The sequence below is a fragment of the Ursus arctos genome, unplaced genomic scaffold, assembly GCF_023065955.2.
Source record: "Ursus arctos isolate Adak ecotype North America unplaced genomic scaffold, UrsArc2.0 scaffold_25, whole genome shotgun sequence".
NCBI classification, from domain to species: domain Eukaryota; kingdom Metazoa; phylum Chordata; class Mammalia; order Carnivora; family Ursidae; genus Ursus; species Ursus arctos.
Genome location: NW_026622930.1, coordinates 37,865,230 through 37,889,220, shown reverse-complemented (window position 1 = coordinate 37,889,220; position 23,991 = coordinate 37,865,230). Strand labels below are relative to the sequence as shown.

Here is a 23,991-nt window from a genome sequence, read left to right as displayed (position 1 = left end):
ACTTGAAATTTTGTTTTCAAGATATTTCTCCAATTTGTCTTCGTGTGCTTTATTTTAAAAATCTGTAGATATTTTAGACCTAAATTTTTTATTTAATAATGCTGAAACCCTTAATATTTATGATTTAGTCAGTGTGAGTGAATACTGCTACCTACATTAAAATCCATATATATGTGTACATACATATATATATTTATTATGAATATATAATTTAAAGCATATATTACAGCTGTGGAGTTGCTGTTAGAGTCTGAGAAGAATTGTTTAGACAGGTAAAAGACTTTTAAATACACTGAAAGTCAATTTTAAAAAATAATGGTGAATTAATTATATACTCCGTTAGATACATAGCTAACTTTAAATTTACACAGCTATTTAAATCTTTCGTTCAATGACTTTGGGAATAAGCATGCTATTTTTCCATAGGATAGCTTGTACTTAAATGTTTGCCTTTTTTATAATGTTCAGACTTCTTCCTATTAACTAGTTTTTCTCAAGTCCAAACTTCATACTACAGGGATATTACTTTTAGTCCACTTTATATTTAATTACCAAGTATTTTCCCCTTGTTGTGTAGGTCTTTAATTTTGCTTTGTATAAGACCTGTGGGCTTTCCTATCTAGAAAGGTAAGATCTCTTTTTTAATTTTTTTTTCTTTTTCTTTTTTCTCTTCATCTTATCTTTATTCTGCAGTTGGTGATCTGTCTCAGGAGCAAAAGCTCTTTCAAAGACTGTCTTTAGGTTTATTATTCTATTTGGTTATGTTTGTTTGTAATCTAAGATGCAATCATGTCATTTTTGTAAAATATACAGTCAGTGGCACAAAATATTTTATTGTCTCAGGTTAATGTTCTTAACTTGCCCTCTACCCTTATACCTCTGTTTTCTTAATATGTGGAGAACAATATCATTTTCTTTAGGTGGCTACAGCCAGTCCCCATCATGTTTATATGCTGAGTGATCTCTTTCAATTGTTTGATGGATTTCTACCTGTAAGTTTACATGAGTGTTTAAAAATCACAGCTTCATTTAAAACAAGTTGCACCTCTCAGTATTAGTTACCATTATGTTAATGTTACTTTTCTGATGATCAGTGGATTATTTGCCATTCATTTTTAAAATTTTTTTTTAAATTGAAGTATAGTTGACACACAATGTTACATTAGTTTCAGGTGTACAGCATAGTGATTGGATGGTTCTACAGGTTATACTATGCTCACCACAAATGTAGCTACCATCTGTCACTATACGATGTTATTGCAGTATCACTGACTGTATTACCTATGCGTGCCTTTCCTCCCTGTGACTTATTCATTCCATAACTTGAAGCCTGTACCTCTACTCCCTTTGTCCATGTGGCCCATCCCCCCTACTTCCTCTCTGGCAACCATCAGTTTGTTCTCTGTATTTATGGGTCTGTTTCTTCCTTTGATTTTTTTTTTTGTTTGTTTTTTAGAATCTACATGGAAGTGAAATCGTATTTGTCTTTCTCCTTCTGACTTGTTTCACTCGGCATAATAACCTCTAGGTCCATCCATGTTGTTGTAAATGGAATTGCCATTCATTTTTAATTCTAGTTTTATTTTCCATAACTTATTTGATAGATGATACCAAACAGAAAAAAATGATAGAGAATCCTTTTCATTTTATGGACTCAACTGTATTATTCATTTTGCTTCCTGCTTTTTTAGCCTTATGAAAGACAGATACTTTCAAATTGGCATGATATTGGTTCCAGGTGCACATGGGAAAAATGAGGTTTTCTTACCCAAAGCATGCAGACACTTTCTTTTAGTACTCATACTTTGCCACCCAATGACATCAGGAATGTATTATTACTTAACAGGAAATGACTTCTCTCAAACAAGTGTTATTAAAGTCCTATTACTTTTTTTCTTATGTTAAGTGCAGTCTAAAATTAGACTGACAAATTTGTTTCTTATTCATTCATATTTCTTAAAGTGTGTTTCATTTTTTTTTATAAAACACTTTTAAGAGAATAATATTTAGTTTTTCTTTTTTCCTGGCAAAGCTACAACAACCTTAAGTTATGCCATAAGTATTCAGTGTTGGTTCATCATAAATTGATTTGCATCCCAGAAATGTAATTCCACTTAGTATAATATTTCATTTCATTTCATTTTTAGGAAGAAGTTAACATTTTTAGAAAATTTGAAGTTGGTTTTTTTTTTTTTTTTGGTTTGGTTTTTTTGCCCTTAGAAATACGGTTGAATAATGATTAATATGGTTCAAAATGTCACAGGAAGAGTGTGCAGGTATTCCAGCTATTTGTTTTTTACTCTTCATTCTTTTTTAAATGCTAGATACATTTTAGTTTACCCCTTTAGAACATGAATTTATGGGGTTTACAATTATATGCATATATAATACTTCTGTTTAATGTCACTTACTTAGGAATCTTAGTCTACACTATTGACATTAATTCCCAAGACAGTTAAGCACACTCCACAATTGTTGTTTAACTATTTCTTATCATTTGCTCTAGCCTAGTACTTATCATTTTTAAAGCTATGTTTAGAGGTTGTGTTCATTTCTGAGTAGCTAAATATTCGTGATTTTGTATCACAATTTCAAACACTATGTTTTCTATCTTCCGAAAATTGGATGTAATAAAAATAATAGTAATCTTAAAAATAAATCTTTGAAGATACATAAATCACTTTGTAAATAATAATAAGATGCAGTGTATTATAGACGTTGTGAGAAGGATTTTTGGAGTTACATTGCCTGGGTTTAAATCTTGACTGTATTTTTGCTGATTTATTACTCTGGACAAGTTACTTAATCATTCAGTGTCTTTGTTTCCTCCTTTATAAAATGGATATAATAATAGCACCTATCTTACAGGGTTGTTTTGACTAAATGAGACAATATATCTAAGACCCTAGAATACTGACTGGTAGAATATGAAAATACAATATGGAAAAGCCTAGTCCCTTGGAATCTGTTTGTATTAAGTATGTTGTTTTTAGATTTATTGAGTCTTCCTACTTTTCCTTTCTTTTTTTTCCCCTGTAATTTGATCAATTAAGGGTATCAACTCAATGATAAATGGTTGTATTGCTGTTCTTCCTTATAGTTTTGGGGTTTAGTTAAGTGTTAGCATTTGTTTTCTAATTATTGAAATAATGTAGTTTATTTTTGAGGAAAACTGCTATGGGTTTTTAATGTTTTAAAATAGACAAAGTAGCAGGTAAGAAGTTTTGTCTCAATGATTACATTTGTGCTTTTAAAAAAACAATGGGGAAATCATAGGTAAGAATTTAAGGAACATAGAATTACCATTTGATCCAGTAATTCCACTACTGGGTATTTACCCGAAGAAAACAAAAACACTAATTTGAAAAGATAGATGCACCCCTGTGTGTATTTCAGCATCATTTACAATAGCCAAGATATGGAAGCAACCCAAGTGCCTATCCATAGATAAATGGACAGAGACGATGTGATGTGATGTGGTGTGTGTGTGCATGCAATGGAATATTATCCAGCCATAAAAAAGAACGAAATCTTGCCATTTGAAACAACATGAATGGACCTAGAGAGTATAATGCTAAGTGAAATAAGTTGCTTAGAGAAAGAAAAATACCATATGATTTCACTCATATGTGGAATTTAACAAAACAAATAAACAAATTAAAAAAGAAATAAACAAAAGAACAGACTCTTAAATACAGACAAGAAAAGTAGTTGTCAGAGGGTAGGTGAGAGGGCTGAAATAGATAAAAGAGGATCAAGAATATGCTTACCTTGAATAGCATTGAGTAATGAATAGAATTGTTGAATCACTATATTGTACACCTGAAACTAATATAACACTGTATTTTAATAATACTTCAATTTTAAGAAAAAGGATTAAAATCAGGCTCATGCTAAGTATGGAGCCTATATGGAAAAAAGTAATCATGATATCCTGAAAAAATAAAGAATTTAAGGAACAATGGGAAGAAAAAAAGGTAGGGAGCATGACTGACAGTTCCCCACTTATTTATTTAATGACAGTTTTTGTTGTCAGAGGAGGAAATAATACACCCTTCGTCATTTAAATAAAAAGCATAATCACATCTAAAACATGGATCTCAACAATTCAGTAGCTGTTGACAGTCAGTCTACAGCCATCCTCCTAAATTGTCTTTCCTTTGTTTACCTCCCTGCTCTAGTTCTATGCTGAGGTAAACTTTAAGAAGCTCTGTCCCACCCTGTGGTACCTTGGATATAGAAGTTTGTTGCTTCTGTGTATTCCCCCCAAAAATCTCACATTTTCTTGGAGATTTAAGGGTTACAAAAGGAGGGATAGTATCACCTACCTGCAACTGTAATCTTGTGTCATTTTGTTGGATTTGCTGCTTCTCTCTTTTGCTTTCTTTTTCTGTTACCTACAGAAATTACTTCCCTTACGTTATGGAAGGCTCTTTTCTTCCAAATTTAAGTGCTCTTGGGAGGGGCATGGTGTTTCACCTTTTCCTCCAGTTTATCAAGGGTTACTTTTTAAGCAAGTAAAGAGTACAAACAAATACAGATAGTGTTTTCCATGAAAGAAATTCTGGTAAAGTAGAATTTTCTGTACCTTAGTACATTTTTATTTGTGTTTGTTTATTAGTTATTTTTTCTTTTTTGTATTTTAGGTGGTAAGAAAATTCAGGCATAGGTTTGGGGGAGGCGGTGGAGTTGCCATGCTTAGTAGGTTCTAAACCTTACTGCATTACGTATTAGTTATATAACATCTTACAAGTGGCTTAAGCTCTCTAAGTCTCAATTTCCTCACATCTAAAATGAGAACTAGATCTTCTTTGTAGGGCTGTTGTGTGGAACAAATGAGATAAGAGTGTTAAAGGGCTTAGTAAAATACTGGGCATATAGTAAGCCCTTAATAAACGATAACTGCTCTTGCTGTTGTCGCTACCACCACCACCACTGTCTAGTGCTACTGCAGTACCCACTGCAGTTAGACAGTCATCTTCTTTAAAAGATAAAGTGTCTGGTTAAATGCTTTAAGCATCTTCTTATTGATACCAGCAAAAAAATATGTGTGCCAAATTATCTTAGGTTATGATATAATGGGAATATGTAGTTCTGATTTGGAAAAACCAAATTGTATACTGTTTTTTGGTTTTTTGGGGAGATTTTGTTTTGTTTTGTTTTTTTGTTTTGTATTTTTTAAGAGAGAGTATGCTGAATGAGCAGGAGTGGAGGACAGAGGAGAGGGAGAGAGAGAATCTTAAGCAGGCTCCATACTTAGTGTGAGCCTGATGCAGGGCTCAATCTCACAACCCTGAGATCATGACCTGAGCCGAAATCAAGAGTGCGATGCTTAACTGAGTCACCCAGGCACCCCTGTTTTTCTGGAATTTCACTTGGATGTTTATTAAAGGCTTATAGTTTATCATATATATTGCAGAAAATTTAAGTGAATTTTAAATGAATCTCAGAAATGATCTAGGTAAATGTTTTCCTCCACCTCTCCCCCTTTTTTAAAGCCAATTAGGACCACTATATTTAGTAAAAAATATTCTCCTGAAGAGGAAGCATCATTTGTGTTGCACATTTAGTGGCCACTCTCTAGGCAGGTGCCTTTTTTTTTTTTTTAAACTTTGCAATTAATATTGAAATCTTTATGTAAAGTACAAGAATGTATTCACATGCGACCTTGATAAAAAGTTGGCATTTTGGTTCTTACTGATACTCATTTTGCATTAGTTAAAGGACATGAAAACTATTTTGTATTAACTTCCAGATATGTTACTGTTACTCCCTTTGATCATAAAGTAGTATCTTCTTTTATGTTCCTGTATTTTTAATTCATTTAATAAATATCGTGAGCACATTCATGGGTACATGATGTGTTTGACATTGTGAAAAATTCCAAGATATATTAGACCTGGTTTCTGCTCTCAGAGCTTACAGACTAGTCATATAACTAAGTAACTATAAGAAAAAGTAGAAAGTGAGGAGAGCCATAAGAAACTAAAGAGTACTCTTGGTGTCCAGAGGAGGGAATGAAAAAGAGGAACTAATTTTGAGCATATACAGCCCTAATTCCTAACATGGAATACTGAATACACCTGCTCTTTGCTAGATACTATATTAAGCGTTTATATTACATTAATTAATTTCACAGCAACCCTACAATGAACAATCATAACTGTTTCATAGATAAGGAGATGGGGCTCAAAGAGGCTAAATAACTTGTCAAAGTCATAGAACTTTGGAAGTAAAATTTAAACCTAGAACTGACTCCAAAGTATATATTCTTCCTATTCTTTGGAAGAAATCCAGGTAAGCTTAAAAGTTTTTTCAGGAATTTCAACTGGAAATAGGATTTTGGCATGTAAAACTGAAGAAGTTAAGGGAAAGCAATGTAGCATAAATGGCATATAGTCAGTATTGAAGCTTGGGTGCAGAATTTGTTTCAGAAAAGGGAATAGTGGAAGGTGAGGGTAGAGAAAGATTGGAATTAGATTGTGTCAGGTGGAGGGATTTGAACTTTCTTCACTATCATTCTTCACTATAATCTTATGATTAGTACTGTTGTAATTTGGAGGTGGATCACCCTTGTATTTCATACTGCTTAGTAGAAGATTTAGAGAATAGGGGGAGGCAAAGAATGAATCATAGAATTTTATAGAGAAAAGGGACTTTAGGCATCATTTCTCTCAAAATTATTATTTTAGAGACACAGAAATTGAAGTCTCAAGGGCTTATTATGTGTTAAAGTCATATAGTGCAGTGAATTAGAGTTGTATCCAAAAGTAGAAAGAAAGATATGAAGAATGAGTTAAAATTCTTTGCTTAAGATAGGAGAGTCTTAAAAACAACTGAGAGGGATCAAGAAAATGGTCTCATTTCAAGAAAGAGGTTAATCAAAGCGGGCATGCCATCATCTGCTTTACTTGCTAATCTGAAAAGTAACATATACTTTGATGAGGTTTCATTCATTGATTATTTTCAGGAAGGAATCTAGGAAGAAGACATAAATTTGTCTACTTCAGTCTTATATTACCACCACTCGTTCTACAATTCACAAATTCCTTCTCTATACATATGTTACAGCATGGAGGAAGGGAAGCAAAGCAAAAATAAAACAAAGCAAAAAAATAAAACCCTAAATGCAGTTTTTTATGTTGTTTACAACTCTGTCCATTTTGATTATTTTTTATTTTCTCTCTTTAACTCAGCAGATGTATTAGGTGGTCAAAAATAGGTATCAAAACAGAATAGGATGAAAAGAGAAAATGACAAAGGTTAACAGAATGCCAGGAATAAGAGTACAAATCAGACTAGGAGGAGAAATGAAAAAGCAGTATATTCTATGTAATAGATTTTTGGCCCTCACAGATGCTGCTGTTTTCAATCTGTAGAGGATGCAGTATTAGATTTGAAAGTCACTGCAAAGGAGGAAGTGTACCATCAAGCTTTCTTAGTTATTTATCTAAATTCAGTGACTAGATAGCCTTATGATGAGTTACCTAAAAGGAAGCCCTTAAATTTAATTCTTCCTTATTCTTTCTCACATCTCTTCAACATTACAAAATGTGAAAAAGGGTCAAAATTAGAATAGATTGTCTGAGAAGCTCAAATTTAAAAAAAAAATTTAATGTGAATTTTGGACTTGTAATTTATTGCTTCTATCGAATAATTTAAACTATGTATTATTAAGAACATAATATAACCTTCTGGCACCTAGTGTTAATATTTGAATTATTTCTTCAAATTTTCCAGGAAATGCCTTTGTTAAGTACTGGTAATTTTAACAGTATTCCAGTTAGTTTCTTAGTATATAGAAATTTTGTTTTATTTCTAGTTTTTTAGTGTGTAGCTCTTGGTGTGACTATTTTATATGATTTTTAAATAATAAACAATGATGAATTTAACAACTCAAAACTTTTTTCAGTCGTATAACAACTTTATATCTCATCTAAAAATATTTCTCTGTCTGGTCCGTTTTCCCTGGATCTCTTATTCTCTATGATTTGAGAAACTGCTTTAATGGATCGACAATACAATTGACTAGGATACTCTCAATAAAATAGTTTAAAATGTAAAGTTACTTTTTTGTAGCTAAAATGGCAAAACAAAACTTTGTATTTCATAAAGATTTCCAATGTTAAAACATAGATTCTGATAAGATATAGAAATATTGTGTATATTATTTAATTTCTCACTTGAGTTTGAAGAAAAGCATAGTATTATTAAAAGTCAATAAAATGAAAGCTGCTTCTATATTCAAAGGTAGGGAGTGGTTGTTCAAATCTTCTTTCCACATGCCACTAAAAAGTGAAAACACTTTTAGGGGAACAGACTCAGAAGTAGAGTGGTTTCTGTGATTGAAATGATTTTTATTAAGTTGTCTTTCTTAAAGAGTTTGGCCAAAGTGGTACATCTGTCTTCATTCAAAATTGCTTCTTACTGTTAATCCACTAATAATAGTATAGGGAAACCTGTTATTCTGGACATTTTCTGTCTTGTTCTCAAGCAGTGCCCAGAAGCAAAATGCTGTAACTTGTTGAGGGTATTTAAGCTTCTTGATCAATACCAAAATCAGATGTTGGTCTCATCATTTGCAGAGTCTTGGGAAGTGGGGCCCTGGTGTAATTCCTTACCCTTTTTGTCCCCCCTCAACATGGACTTTTTTAGTCTTATTTAAAATAGTGCTATTCAAATAGTAGTCTTGCAGTACTGGCATTTGTTTTTCTACCAGCACAGTGTAAGACAATCTGTGACAACTATCAAAATAGTAAGATTTTTATTTTTTGCTTGACTTTGGTTGCTTAAGAGTTTTTCTATTTTGTTGTATTGATATTTATATGAAATGGAATTTTAAAAAATCAGCTCATTTTTATGAATAAAATGGTAGGCAAAAGTTTGCGTATCAGAAATGACAATTTTATGCCCGTTACAATTTATTTTAGAGATTAAGGGCTACCTGGCTAGTCCAGATGGAAGAACATGTGACTTAACTTTGAGGTCATCAGTTTGAGCCCCGCATTAGGAGTAGAGATTACTTAAATAAATAAAACTTAAAAAAAAGAAATTAAATTTAAAGCATACTTTAAAAAACATATATGTAATATCAAGGGGAAAATATATCAAAGTCATAATTGAAATGAGGGGTTTGAGGCAGATAAAATTTCACTGTTCAAAACATCATAAAAACATAAACAAGTACATGCTATCCTTCATTATCCTTAAATAGAAGGAAAACTAAACCAAATAATTATCATCTGTTTATTCGTCTATGTTAATATTGGAAAGTTTTTGTCCTATAATTAAAGGAGCACACAGGAGAGAACCTCAGTTCTTTTTATAAAACCTGTGATCGAGGCACTAGGGAGGAGCTTTTCTGCAGACAGGAACCATGGTGGCAGTAAAGCATCTCTTTACCTTCTTTACTAGCAAATCTTCTGTATGTATAGGAGTCAGGGACATGGGTAAACATTGGTGCTTTTACCCACAAAATAATTCCAACTAAAACTCTGTCATTGTTCTTGCAGAGCTCCGAATATTCATAGTTTTTCATAATCCCAAATATTCCAGTTTTCACTTGTTCCTGAAATTTATAATCCTGATTATCAGTATTCAACATTTATCTTTCTACTTTATTTACATTAAAGATAATTAAATTTTCAAGATTTTAATACCAGACATAGAACATGGTTATGAGATGCCAGGAATGAGTTTTTGTTAGTAATCTTTAACTGCAAATGTAATAGTCTGATTATTCCACGATGAGTTAAGTGAGAAGCCTATGATTTCAAAAAATCACAAATTCCAAGGACTGTGCTTGTTGGCTCTTGATTCCTACTATTCCAAATGGGAAGTTTGACACTTATAAACAATGAATTTCATTTAAATATACTCTTTTCCCATCCTATGTTGAATATTGTAAAGGCTCAAAATAAAAATTTGTTAAGATTGAGAGATGCTTTCTCCAAATGTACTTTTTTTTTTAAGTTTTTATTTAGATTTCAGTTAGTTAACATACGGTGTAATGTTAGTTTCAGGTTTACAATGTAGTGATTTCATACATCAACTAGAGCTGATTTTGAACAAGTGGACTCTTCAATCCCCATCACCTAATTAACCCATCCCCCCACCCACCTTCCCTCTGGTAGCCATCAGTTTGTTCTCTATAGTTAAGAGACTGTTTCTTGGTTTGCATCCCACACTCTTTTTTCCCCCTTTGTTCATTTGTTTTGTTTCTTAAATTGCACATATGAGTGAAATCATATGATATTTGTCTTTCTCTAACTTATTTTGCTTTGCATAATACTCTCTAGCTCCATCTACATCATTGCAAATGTCAAGATTTCATTTTTTGATTGCTGAGTAATATTCCAGTGTGTGTGTGTGTGTGTGTGTGTGTGTGTGTGTGTGTACACCACATTGTCTTTATCCATTCATGAGTTGATGGACTTTTGGGTTCTTTCCATAATTTGGCTGTTGTTGATAATGCTGCTATAAACATAGGGGCACATGTATCCCATCAAAGTATATTTTTGTATTCTTTAGATAAATACCTAGTAGTGCAATTGCTGGATCATAGGGCAGTTCTATTTTTAACTTTTTGAGGAAACTTCATACTGTTTAGCATAGTGGCTGCGCCAGTTTGTATTCCCACCAACAGTGCAAGAGATTTCTTCTTTCTCCACGTCTTCATCAATACCTGTTGTGTCTTGTGTTGTTGATTTTAGTCATCCAAATGTACTCTTGAAGTACTATCTGCAAGAAAGTCAAAGATTTTATTTTAGTAATATGTTTTAAGCCTTTTGTAGAGATACTGATAAAAATTCATATTCTGGAAAGATAAAAATGGCAACAAAAACACTAAATGGCAGGTAAATAGCATATGTTTTAAATTGACATTATAATTCAGAAGGGTGTATTACTGTTTTAATCTTTCACTATATAAAAATGTATCAGAACTATTTTTTTTAATGAATTACTATTTGATATCTGTGCTAGCCAGAGGTCAACTTATAAACACTCTCTTTGGACACATAGGAATTCCTTTCCCCTGTCCCCTTTGAAGTGGGCCACATGGGTTGCTTCTGCCAATAAAATATGAGCTTTTCAGAGCAAAAGCTTTCATGGCTGTGTGTAAGATTCTCTATATTTTCTTCCTCCTGGCTCAGTAATCATGGAAGCAATTGAAGTGGGGTCTCCACCAGACTGGGTCCCTAAGTGACTATGATGAGTAGTACTTCCCTTCCTGACCTACATTAGACAGATAGTGTTTGCAAGCAATAAGCCTCTGTTAGATTAAGCCACTGAAATTTAGGTATTATTCATTACTGCTGCTGAAATGAGCCTATCCTGATTGATACAATGCTTTTTTCAATAGAATTAAGTTGTAAGACACTTTATTACAGTGAATATTACAGAATAGTAAATGATTTATTTATTTACAGATGTGTTTTTAACCTGCTGGTAGTCTCTTATTTTGTCATTTGACTTTCCATAAATATTTTAAGATTTTATTTTATTTTTTTTTAATTTTTATATTTTAAAAAATATTTTTTATTTATTTTGTTTGAGCCAGAGTGAGAGAGAGAGAGAGCATGAGGGGGCAGAGGGAGAGAGGGAATGAGAAGCAGGGTCTCCACTGAGCAGGGAGCCTGATGCAGGCTCAATCCCACCACCCTGGGATTATGACTTGAGCCAAAGGCAGACACTTAACCAACTGAGCCACCCAGGCATCCTATTTTAAGATTTTAAAGTGATCTCACACCCAGCGCAGGGCCTGAACATACAAATCCGAGGTCAAGAGTCACGTGCTCTAACTGAGGCAGTCATGTGCCCTGTTTTGACTTTCCACAAATTTATGTTAATTGAATAAGAACCATTTATGTTTGTAAATCAACATGTGTGATTCTTCTGATGAATGTTGAACATTCATCAAGTTTAACTGCTGTAGATCTGTGAGCTACTTTATAAATTGCTACTGAAAATAATTGAAAACGTAGTAAATGTGCTTTCATTAATACTAACACTGTGATATAATTTCAGAGCACTTCACAATTTCAAAGCACATCATCTCATTTGATTCATAACTACAATCCTGGGAGATAATCAGGGCAAGTTTAATTACCATCACATCCATTTTACAGGTGGGGAAGCTGCTGCAAAGCCATTTGCTTTAGGCCATATGGCCTACAGGCAGCAGAATTAGGATGTCACCTTCTGGCTGATCTTTCATCTATTTGTTTTGTTTATCCTATCCTCTCCTTAGGATCAGTTATGTGTCCAGCCTTTGGGTTGTGGGGGGTGGGGAGGAGGGAAAGGAATTTTCATTTACTTTTTTTATTCCTAAACATTTCTGTCAGAGATATAAAATTATTCAAAGCAGATAAATGCATTACATTCACAGTTTTTGTGTCTAGGAATTGTCCATATCAACTAGGTTATCCAGTTTGTTGGCATATAATTGTTCATAGTTTTTAGTTAATTGCATCTTTTTTTGTCAGATTTGTCAGTGTTGCTAAGTTTTTCAAAGTACCATTTGTTTTTATTGATTCTCCTTTTGTTGTTGTTTTCTCTTTCATTTATGTTCATTCTAGTCTGTGGTTGGGCGGGGGGGCTGGTGGGGGGGGGTTGGTGAGAGAATTCACCAAGTCAGACCAAAAGAGATAAAAGTTTATTGAATACACTGCAAGGGAGCATCGGGCAGGACAACAAGGAAGAGGCTGTCTGTGAGGAGGCAGTGGTGAGGGGCCACAGTCATAGTGCGGAGTGATGGTGTATGGGGATGTATAGAATTTTCCCTTTTTTGGTAATCTTAGGAATTGTAATTGGTCAGTTGTAATTGGTCAGTTAGGGCCTATGGCTGTTTCGAAGTGGGTTGCTTAATGAATTTGTTTGCATTTAGTTCTGTGGTGGTCACTTTTTTGCTTTGCTCAGGTTTCCATTGCTCAAGGCTGTTGTTTAAAAGCAGCCTCTACATTCTCTGTATCCCATAAGTTTTGTGTGTTATATTTTCATTTTCATTCATCATTAAGTATTTTCTAATTTCCCTTTGGATATCTTCTTTGACCCATTGCTTAAGTTTATATTGTTTAATTTCCACTTTCCTTCTTTTATTGATTTCTAGCTTCATTCCGTTGTGGTCAGAGAGGATGCTTTGTATGATTTCAGTTTTTGTAAAATTTGTTGAGACTAAAGTAGGCTATGGCCTAGCATATATGCACTGTCCTTGAGAGTGTTCCATGTGCATTAAAAAATTATGTATAGTCTCTCCTTTTCCTGCCAGGCTTTAGGCGGTCTATTGTATGTCTCAACTGTAATTTTTTCCCTCAGGTAGAGATGAGTGCCTTATCTCAGTCCTTCAGGTAACCCTCAGACAGGATAGAGCAGACAAACACAATAATTTGCTTATAATGTCTGCTCTGCTCCCTCTGGAACCAGGAACCATGGCTCCACACAGAGAGGGTGAGCTGCTGAGTGGGGAGAGTGTGGGGCAAGGGCAAGTAAACACGCCACAAAGCTTTCCTACTGTTTTTAAGTTGCCTTTTTCTTGATTCAGCTGTAAACCTTTAGCTATTTTCCAGAGTTCTGACAAAGTTGGATCTGGCAGTTTTAGCTTGTTTTAAGTGTTTCTGTGGAGGGATGGAAGCTTGGAACTGCCTTCTCCACCATTTTCCTCATGTTCTGGCTTATCATTCACTTTATAATTCATTTATATTTCTTTGACTACCATTACGTAATTACTTTCTAGGTGGTCTTAATCATGTTTCTGTTACCCCCTCTTGGTAGGGCAGTATCTGTTATCTTGGAGAAATTGAAACTTCTCTGAGCCTTAACTTGCTTTTTATAAATTGAGGATACTCTCCTTTCCTCCCCTTTCCTCCCTTATTGGGTTCTTACAAAGAGCAAAGAAGAAATTGAACATGAAATTATCTTTGTAAAGTTAACCTAAATTGTGTAATCTGTTGATGTGGAACCGTATCAATGGCTTATTTTCTTTTGTCATTGAAGTATGAATCATCAAAAACCATCAAGTAGAAATAAGTTAACCTGTGAATCTATTCTCTGTTCAACATATTTTGTCAGCAAATTATGGTTACTGCAGAACATGCATATTTTTTGGATCACTGCAGACTAAAATGCTTGCCCTTGAGCAGAGAAAGAACAGGAAGCAAACTAAGGGAAAACTCACATCCCTAAACTTCTTTCAGTCTTCTGTAATCAAATCTGAGTTTAAACATTGCCAGTTATCTAGAGTATTAAAGCATAAATTGATTAAAATCCTGTGTAGTTTTCTGCATTTTAGACATCATTCTTAATCTTCTGTTTTCTTTATACTTGTATAAATTTCCATTTTCTTGACACAAGACCCAAAGACACTCTGTCAATCACTTGAAAGTATTATCCTTCTAGAGGAAAACACAGTAGGATTGAGGAGATGGACTGTTGACATATTTGTACTGTCTGATTATTGTTGTTATTGTTGCTTTTTGTTATTTAAAAGACTCCTTATCTGCAAATTAAGAGCATGATGTACCTTTTGGAAAAAAGCTTGACCTTACATTACTTTTCTACTTAGTGTACAGTCTATTAAAATGCAGCAGTGTTAAACATCTTTATTACATAATTATAATAATACTTTAATGTTTGATGCTTCATGGTCTTAATTGTTTTATATAATGTTGTTATGTAGAAATACAGAATTATTCCATAGACCTATATTACTATATTCAGTCCCTGAATATTTCTAATGTATGTTAAGTGATTTGCCATCCTCTTGAAGAATTCCCCTCATGCATTCATGTATTATAGCTAATTAAGTGTTTGAGTTTTATATATATCCACTGTAACACATTGACAGATATTTCAGTGGACTCCATTATACGGAAGTCCATTATATTGATTTGAGCATACTGCGCTATTTTAAAAATATTAAATGTGAGTGCTAAAGCTAAACTAAAGTTTCTTGTTTAGGTAGTATCTGAAGTGTTTGCCCAAATTAGCCATCATGTAGCCATTTTTTAAGTTTGCAGGATATATTCATTTATACCAGCATAAAAGCTGATTTTCTCCTGGTTCCTTAAGAATTACACAATTCCATAAAAATTACAAAGCTACAAATTGTCCAAGTTCTGGTAAGCCAGACACTTCAGTTTTCGTTTCTAGAACTAATAATTTTCTGTGAGAAATTATCTCTGGTTTTCTGGCTAGTACTGGGAACCATTTATTGTCTTAACTATTCATAGAAAAATAAATAAGGAAGACTCCTGAGTGTTCATGTAAAACATAGCTATTAAGAAGTATTAAATCTTTGTTCACTGTGGGGAAATAAATGTTTAGAAAATTCTTACTGTAAACATGATTGTAACAGTTTCCCAAAGCCAATAAAATAAGTATTTGGTCAGCTAATGAAAAATTCAGTCAGTGCAATTAAGTAGCTAATGTGAAGACATGAATCAGAGTTTCAAAGCTACTAAGTACCACTTACTATCATCACGTAGGCTCAAGTGCTTTCACTCATCAAATCTCAGCAGTGTACTTCTCTTGTTCAAGGTAAACTTCATTAGGAGTAAGGATATTTCCAAAACTTTGGCCTCCTACTGTGTTCAGAAATGTTTTTTTGAAACACAGGTAGCACTTTTATTTTTAAAAATCCATCTTCTGGGGCGCCTGGGTGGCGCAGTCGTTAAAGCGTCTGCCTTCGGCTCAGGGCGTGATCCTGGCGATCCGGGATCGAGTCCCACATCAGGCTCTTCCGCTGTGAGCCTGCTTCTTCCTCTCCCACTCCCCCTGCTGTGTTCCCTCTCTCGCTGGCTGTCTCTCTGTCACATAAATAAATAAAATCTTAAAAAAAAAAAAATCCATCTTCTGAGTCTATAATGTTACAGAAAACTTAATGTGTAAGGTAGTAGTCAGGTACTTTGACCTCTGTTTAGAGCTCTTTGCCAAGAAAAAGATAGTGGATCTTTATATGACGAAATTCTATCAATAAGTATATTCCTTATTTTTATTTGGAATAAATTTGAATATGAAATGGGTTTCTTCTAAGGAACACTTTACAATATGGGCCCAGACCCAAGGTTAAATGAACCTTTGGTCATTCTTCTCTGTAACCACAAGGCAAGAACTGCATAGGCCGTTGAGGCACGTTCTAATACTCCTTTGTAAGCTTGTGCATTATCCTTAATAAATCAAGATCACATGAATATTTTTAGTGTTTTATTATATTGTGACAGTATATGACATTTTATACACAAAGTAATTGGAAATTTAAAAAAATATATGAATTGTTTAATTTTTTCTGAGTACAGCTGAAGAAAATTATACAACTGAGCAAATTGGAGCCACTCACCAGTCACTTTGCACATACCCATTGCTGGCTTCTTTCTCTCTTTTCCCAGTGGCTTTCCCAGATCATCACTATTTTAAATCTCACTCCCACTTGCCCTCTTTCACATTTAGCAGCTAATCTTTCAGCCTAATACACAGAGGAAATATGGGTATGAACTCTCTTCAAAGCCATAGCCGAACTATAAACTTACTTTTGTAGCCACTGCTAACTCCTGTCTCTCCTTAGAGGCAGGGGGACCTATCCTGCATCTGCGGCTAATCCTGCTTCAACCCTGGGATATCACATCAACAAATTGGTCTCCACCGCTCTTTCAGATCTTCTCTTCTGCACTGAAACTTTAATTTACCACATGGACATGCTCAAATTTCTGTCTTGAAATATGTTCATCACTTTGTCAATCCTGAATCTTCCTCTGACTAGTACCCTTTGTACCATATTCACACTCAAACTATTGAAAGAAGTTTTATGCTTGCTATCTCTGTCTCCACTCCTTATTTCTGATTAATTCCCTAAACGTAATACAACTTGACTTTATTTAGAATCTAATTTTGCTCATTCACCATTGACTTCCCAATTACAAAATTTGGTGGGGTTCTTGCATTCTTTATCTTATTTTACCTCTAATTTCTCAAACTGTATTTCCTTTGCTTCGTGACATGACTGCCTTTTAGTTTTCTTTCATCCTCTCTGAATTCTCCTTTTAAATCTTTTTTGGCTAACTCTTCTTCCTCTCTTAATAAAGTTGTTATTGTACAAGGTTCTTCATTGATCTTTTAGTCTCAGTCAGTATTGAGTACCTACTATGTGCTAGGCTCTGTCATAGGCACTTCTTTTACATTGTTCCTGATAATTTATAACAACTTGTAACTTTCCAGAGTCCACCAGTAAGGGGTAGTCATGATTTAATACCAAATCTGTTTGATTCTAAAGCTATATTACAGTAGTTTTCAAACTTTTAAAAAATTAACATATAATGTATTCATGGGGTACAGGTCTATGATCGTCAGTCTTAAATAACACCCAGTGCTCACCACAACGCATACCCTCCCAATGTCCATCACCCATCCTTCTATCCCCCCTCCACCCTCCTCTCCAGCAATCCTCAGTTTTCAGACTTTTTAAAAAAACAGAATAGTTTTTAAAAATCTTACTTAGGACCTCAAAATGTAAAACAGATGAAAGCAGAACTACTCTGTTACAGTGGAGGTGACAGATCCAGCTTGGCTCTCTTCCCCATTCTGCCCTCGATGATGCCCTAAAGGCACCTACTCAGAACCTAAGGACTCTGGGAAGTTCTCTTTTAAAAGTACAGTGATTTATATTAAGTTGCAAGACTGTATTAATTTTCCTTGTTTTAAACTCAGATTTTCAACTTGACCCTGGACATTTCTTTCTTTCTACCTGTGTGTCTGACAAGTACCTAATTTTTGTTTTAATATCCCCAATGGAACTTAGCTTCTTTGTGAAACCTCTTCTAACTGTGTATATCCTGCTGTGCTGAAACTTCCTAGCCCAGCCAAACTTGGGAGTTGTTAAAGATTTCCTCTTGCTTCAGTTTCACATATAATTAGACAATTAAGGTCCTTAGTGTCATAGCCCCTAGAGGTGCTCATAGTCATTTACTTTGCTTCCTTTTCACCCTCTCTTTCTTCCAATCTATCTTTCATATGAAGATTTCTTTTCTTTTTTTTTTTTTAAGATTTTATTTATTTATTTGTCAGAGAGAGAAGAGAGTGTACAAGCAAGGGGAGTGGCAGGCAGAGGGAGAAGCAGGCTCCCTTGTGGGACTTGATCCCAGGACTCTGGGATCATGACCTGAGCCGAAGGCTGATGCTTAACTGACTGAGCCACCCAGGCATCCCTTGTACAAAGATTTCTAAAATTCAGGTCAGATTGCGTTACCTACTAACATTTTCATGGGTGCCCATTATCTATTTTAAAAAATACTCAAGGTATATGAAGTCCCTTCAAATTTGACACTCAGAATACACCATGTTCTCTCAGGCGTCTAGCCATTGTATACTCTTCTCCTTTCTAGAGTACCATCTTCGCCTCTTGATCTGCATGGCAAGTTATCATTCTTCCTTCATAGATCAACTTGTATCTTTTGCAAACCTCCTTTCTTGAGGCTTCTGGTTCTTTTAAAAATTGCTCATTTTCATGTCTTTCTTCCCTTTGAGCTCCTTAGGAACAAAGACTATTTTCTCATTTAACACCTAGGATAATACTGGTACATAGTAAGTTTTCAAGATTTATTCATATTCATTGAATAGGTGAATCCTTTCCAAGAAGATAAAAATGTTTAAAACAGTGATCTAGTATCAGCTGCTTTATCTGTTAATGAGGCAGTGGGATAAGATGGTTTTAAATGTTCCTTTCCAGTTTTAGGATTCTGCATTATTTCCCTTACTGTACTATCTGTGCTGTCTTTTTTCACTATTCTCATTTATTTTATAAAACATTTAAAAATTTATTTTCATAAACCACATGTAGGATTGATTAATCTTAAGTGTATCTTAAAATGATGGGCTCTTATCCCCTTGGTATTTATATAATTCCAATTAAAATTTTTCCCCTGTCTTTTGTTCCATAATACCTTAGTTTTTACAAATGGAAGCCAATTAGGGACAAAATATATCAGGAATAATCTTAGTTTGGATTTTGCTTCTTTTTCACTTTTTGTCGACACATACCCAAAGTATAATGTAGGGATGAGAAAACTGTGCCTTATTTTATTTACTTTGGAATGACAGGTGGAAATAGACTTTTTTCCCCAAAAGGTAAAATTCAAGAAAAGAGTAGGGTTCTTTTCTTTCTTTTAACTTTTTAAGGTAATAAAATAAGAAATCTAGGTTTACCATAAGGAATTTTTATAATATTGAAGCATTTCTGTACACTTTAACTGTTAAAAGTTCTGATTTTCAAAATAAGTCATATGTAACTGATTAGAATGTGTTTTTACTTAAAATATTATACCAGCATGTGCAGAGTTATAACACATTGCCAAAAAATGTAGTCTGGAAGCAAAACAGAAAACTGAAAATAATGCTATAATTTTTTAAGTAAGAGGAAAATATTTTCTTTACACATGAAGGTTTTGGTCCAAATGGTATTTAACCAACTAACTGACTAGTCTATTAAGGCATTCTATTCTAGAAAAGCTTCATTTTTGGTAAAACTGATTGCATTAGCATATTACTTATGCTAATGGGCATGGGTTATTTTTTCCCCAAAGTGATGCTGTGATTTAGCTTTTGGAAGAAAGTGCAAGTTTTCTGTGGGCTTAAGTATTAAAAATGCTTCTTAAAAACTTCAGATTGTTATGCATTAAATCAGGACTCTTGGAACTTTTTCAGATTTTACTGCTCATAGTCACTTGTCCTGTGAGTAGATATTTTATGAACCTGTTTTTACTTGCTAGAAAATTGAATTTTCCATAATTAAGGGAAAACATCAGTTATTTTATCCACTTGACTTTGTCTTTGCTTGTTATTGTTTGCTTTAGAGATTTATCTAAGTTATTGACATGATTCAGATTCCAGTGTATGAAATAGAGCTTTTGAGAAGGTGCTTTGAATGGAAAAATAAATATCTTACAAAAGATCGTGCTTTGGGTGTGTTTAGTTCTGTTTGAATTTCTTGTTTTTCTTTGCATTCATAGCTATATTCCATTATATTATGTATCCTTAAGGATAAAATTGGTTAACGCTGAGAGGTTAGGTTATGAGACAGAGGATGTTAATCTCAAACAGTTTTCAAACATGCCTATTCAACAGAACATATGTGTGTACTAAATAGTCATTTTACACTATACATTATATCCCATCTCTCTGTTGTTGTTATAGCATCTTCTGATTTCCAGGAAACCTTCTCATCTTCCTCAGGGACAGATTTGCAGTCTGTCTTTCATTCAATCCTGTGCTATTCTTTCCTCTGCAGCTTCATAATTTGTGGTGATAACTCTTTTTTCTAATATCCTCTGTATTTTTATTTGCCCTCTGTTATCATGGCCATTCTTTAGGCCTGTATCTTAACTAACCAGAATTTTTATTTAATTAAAAAAATTGTATACTTTCTGTTTACAAGTTAGGATGATTTTTTAAAAAGTGATTGCTGTTTAGTGAGTAGATATTTATCTTGCTATCAAGAAACTTACCTGACAGGGAACTTGTAACTATAAATAGCCGCAGCGCTTAGAATTAAAGTGCATGCAGATTAGGAGGAGCAAAGAAGTAATTCTACCTGGGCAATCCAGAGGAGGTAGAATCTAAGAAAACTGTTAAATATTTCAAACAAAGAGAAGTACAGAGAGTAATATTATTATTACATGTGTAATGTATATTAAATATTATAATTTTGTCACCCAAAATGAACAAATGTTATTTTCAAAAGTCTGCAGTTCAAATCTCTCCTTTTTTGAACAAAACAAAGGCCTAGAATGCTTATTAGCCTTAGACTTCCCCTTCTGTTTTCTATGTTGTTATTGTTAGCAGTTTGTGGCAGTAGTAGTGGTAGTGGTGGTGTTTTTGTCTTGTCACCTTTGTTCCTTATAGCTGGCTCTTCCCATTGACGTTTAATTTTCTTCTTGTTGCAGTATCCTTAGTGGTTCTTTCCATTGTTCTTCTTTTTAGCTCTAAATTCTTCATGTTTTCCTCACATAATCTTTTACTCACTAATTTTTCTCCATCTATCGATAACTAGCTGCTTAACCTGTGCATTGAGACTTTTATTCTAAGAATTGCTGTTTGATTTTTTTTTTAAAGAAATGCTTGTTCTTTTCATGTTGTTGATTTCTTGTCTTATGGCATCTGTTTCTTTACTCATCTTCTCTAACATGAAATACGTTTCTTCAGTTTCTCGTATCTGGGTATGGTAGTCCTGCTATTGATTGTGTCTTCTGACTCTTATAAATGAGGCTTATTTCATTTTTTTTTAAAACTGTGTATCTCTTTTTAGTGGGTGTTGTAGTCCCATGAGCCTTGGATTGAGATTATTTGCTTTGGCCAAACTCCTCTTGGCTTCACTGGATCTTGACTTATTGCTATTCTTAATTTCTTGGGGATGGAATAGACTTGGGTATTGTGATTTTTTTTATGTTTGATTCTTTTCTGTCCATGCCCCCAGACTTTGTTGTGACTGTTCCAGGCCAGTGAGCAGAATATTCGTACAAATTGTTTTGTAGATGGGATGACATTTTGTAGATCCAAGTTACACGCAGGGAGCGAAGCCCAGTTCTAGCTTCCTACATCTGACAGGATCGAGGCCTGTCTCCTGTCACCGTATGGCTATTGAGTCAGTGGTACCCAGCATCTTCGTGAACTTCAAGCTCTGCCTGTGCTCTGATTTTGAGTTCCTGTATTATTTCTGACACCTGAGAGTTTCTTTTCTTGCTTTTAAGCTTAGTTTATTTTATTATTTTTGTTTTGTTATTCCATATGTAACATTTCTGTGGGGCATAGTTAAGCTTTTCATGTTTTTGTTCAGAATTGAGGGGTTGACATTTGAACCATGGCTTTGGGAGACAGGCAATGGTGAGGGCATTCCAAGATAATGAAATAGCTTTAGCAAAGGTATGAAGTGAGTAGTTATGAGGCTTTCATAGAGAATAACTGAAAACCTCATGGTTACTTTGGCTTACATTCAGGGTACATGGAGACGATAAATGGGAAATACGTTTACGAAAGGTAGGTTGGAATCAAGTACAGTAGGCCTCGAATGGTAGGTTAAGGAACTTGGACCTTATTCTACCTACAGCAGGGATCCAATGAATGTTTAATTGTACGAGTGATGCAGAGCTTTGCCTTAGGAAGATTAGTTTGATAACCATGAATAGATTGGAATGGAGAGAACGTCCTGGAAGTAGGGAGACCAGGTAAGAGAGTATTAGCTGTAGGACATGGAAGAAGTAAAAAAGAGCTAAAATTAGGTAACAGTAGCAGCAATGAAGATGCTGTGAGAAGTAAATAGATGTTTGTAGAGAGATGCAGTGATGTAGATTTCTCATTGGTATGCAGGGGGAAGAGGATTCCAAGATGACCCTGTATGTTGAAACTATTAAGAGAATTTAAGAAATACAGACAGAGGGCTAGGTTTGTAAAGGAAGATGAGTTCAGTTATGAAAACATTAAATTTGTAGTGCCAGTGGGACACCCAAGTATGAAAGGCCACCCAAGCAGATAAAAATGCTGGGCTATAAGTAACAAAGAAGGGCAAAAGACCAGAAGATAAGATTTCCAGGTTTAGTAGAACAGAGGTAATTAATACATTTCCGAGATAGTCAAGAATAGAAGATGAGAAAAGTCAAGAAGAAAACTAGTAATTAGGAAGCAAGGGGAAAAAGAGAAATTTGAGGAATCCTGTGTGAAAGTGATAGGAGTGTGACCCAAATTATAGACATTGTTATAGAAGTCACAGGCTAAGAGCATTTTACAGCTGGAAGCTGTCTCCCGATTTAGAGAGGTAGAGGAGGATGTTGAGGATGAGGACAGGGCAATGGTCATCACTTAATGGTGATGAGAGGCAAAATACAGGATATGAGAGTAGAAATAATGTGGCAATTTAACTTTTGAAATAAAACTTACTAGAGTGTGGATAGTATTTGTGAAATCCAGATCTGTACACATATGTTTATGTTTTGTATATGTATATGTATGTATGTAAATTTTTCCCGTTTGCCTTTTAATATGAAGGTATTGGCATCCTTGGGTTATTTTTCTATTGCCCTGTGATAAAAGATTGACAAGCAGGACTACTCTTTACCTTTTGTCTAATTTAAAAAATAAAAACAAAACCTCCACTTGAATCTTTTTACTTAGGGTACAGCTAAAGGGGGAAGAGAGAAGGCAACACTATTATTGTTGAAGTAGATGTGGGAATGGACAGTAAGGTCAAAGAATTGGGAAAGGAGAGATACATATTAATTAGCAGAAGGTAAAACACTTTGAAAATTTGGGCTATGAAAGGCCTATTCCTTGTGAGAATGTTCTTTGTATTAATAGTATCAAAGAGAATAAGTAGAGTGGTCAGGGATATATGCTTTATTGAATATCTGTTCTTTGCCAGATGTATTACATACATTTTCTTGCTTAATCTTCTAAAAATTACTATGAGGTATTACTGTCTCCCTTTTGCAGATGAGGAAATGAGGATTGAAAAATTAAAGCAATTTCCAAATCATAATGTTAGTAATTGTCCAAGGAGAGATTCAAACCCAAATGTATCTGTTTCCAAAATCTTTGTCTTTTCTACTAAACCATGATGTCCTTATATATTTATGTGGCGGTACAGGGAAGAAAAGGGAGTGGTAGAGGAGAGAAGACTGAGGTTGTTTATATTTAATTTAGAGAGTTTGCACTAAGCAAAAAACCAAACCAATAGGGAGAGTTCTGCAAACTTGGGAGGGTGTTTAACTACCATTGGACAGGGAGAGGAATTGGATTTGGTTTCTATATCTAGGCTCTTACCTTAATATTAGCCACAGAAAGCACAGTATGTTTCATGCTGGTAAAGAAATAGAAATCTGCAGCATTATTATGGGGGGGAAATTCCAGATTATCAGGGCTTGGGCTAAGGTCTCCTTGACCACGTAACCAATTTCATCTGCCACTTTATTTTTGCTGCTTTAATAGGTCAGCTTTTTTTTAATATATAATAATTTT

General features: G+C 34.2%; 1 protein-coding gene and 1 long non-coding RNA gene across 3 annotated transcripts in view; both read left to right on the top strand.

Moving 5' to 3' along the window:
• The window catches only part of LOC130544787 (uncharacterized), a 50,416-nt gene extending 27,293 nt beyond the window's left edge, over positions 1-23,123 (top strand). The window contains exon 2 of the long non-coding RNA XR_008961382.1: positions 578-23,123. This is a non-coding gene — a long non-coding RNA (uncharacterized LOC130544787). The remainder of the gene's footprint in view (positions 1-577) is intronic.
• Positions 1-23,991, top strand: part of MNAT1 (MNAT1 component of CDK activating kinase) — a 197,496-nt gene that overhangs the window by 161,977 nt on the left and 11,528 nt on the right. The window lies entirely within an intron of this gene.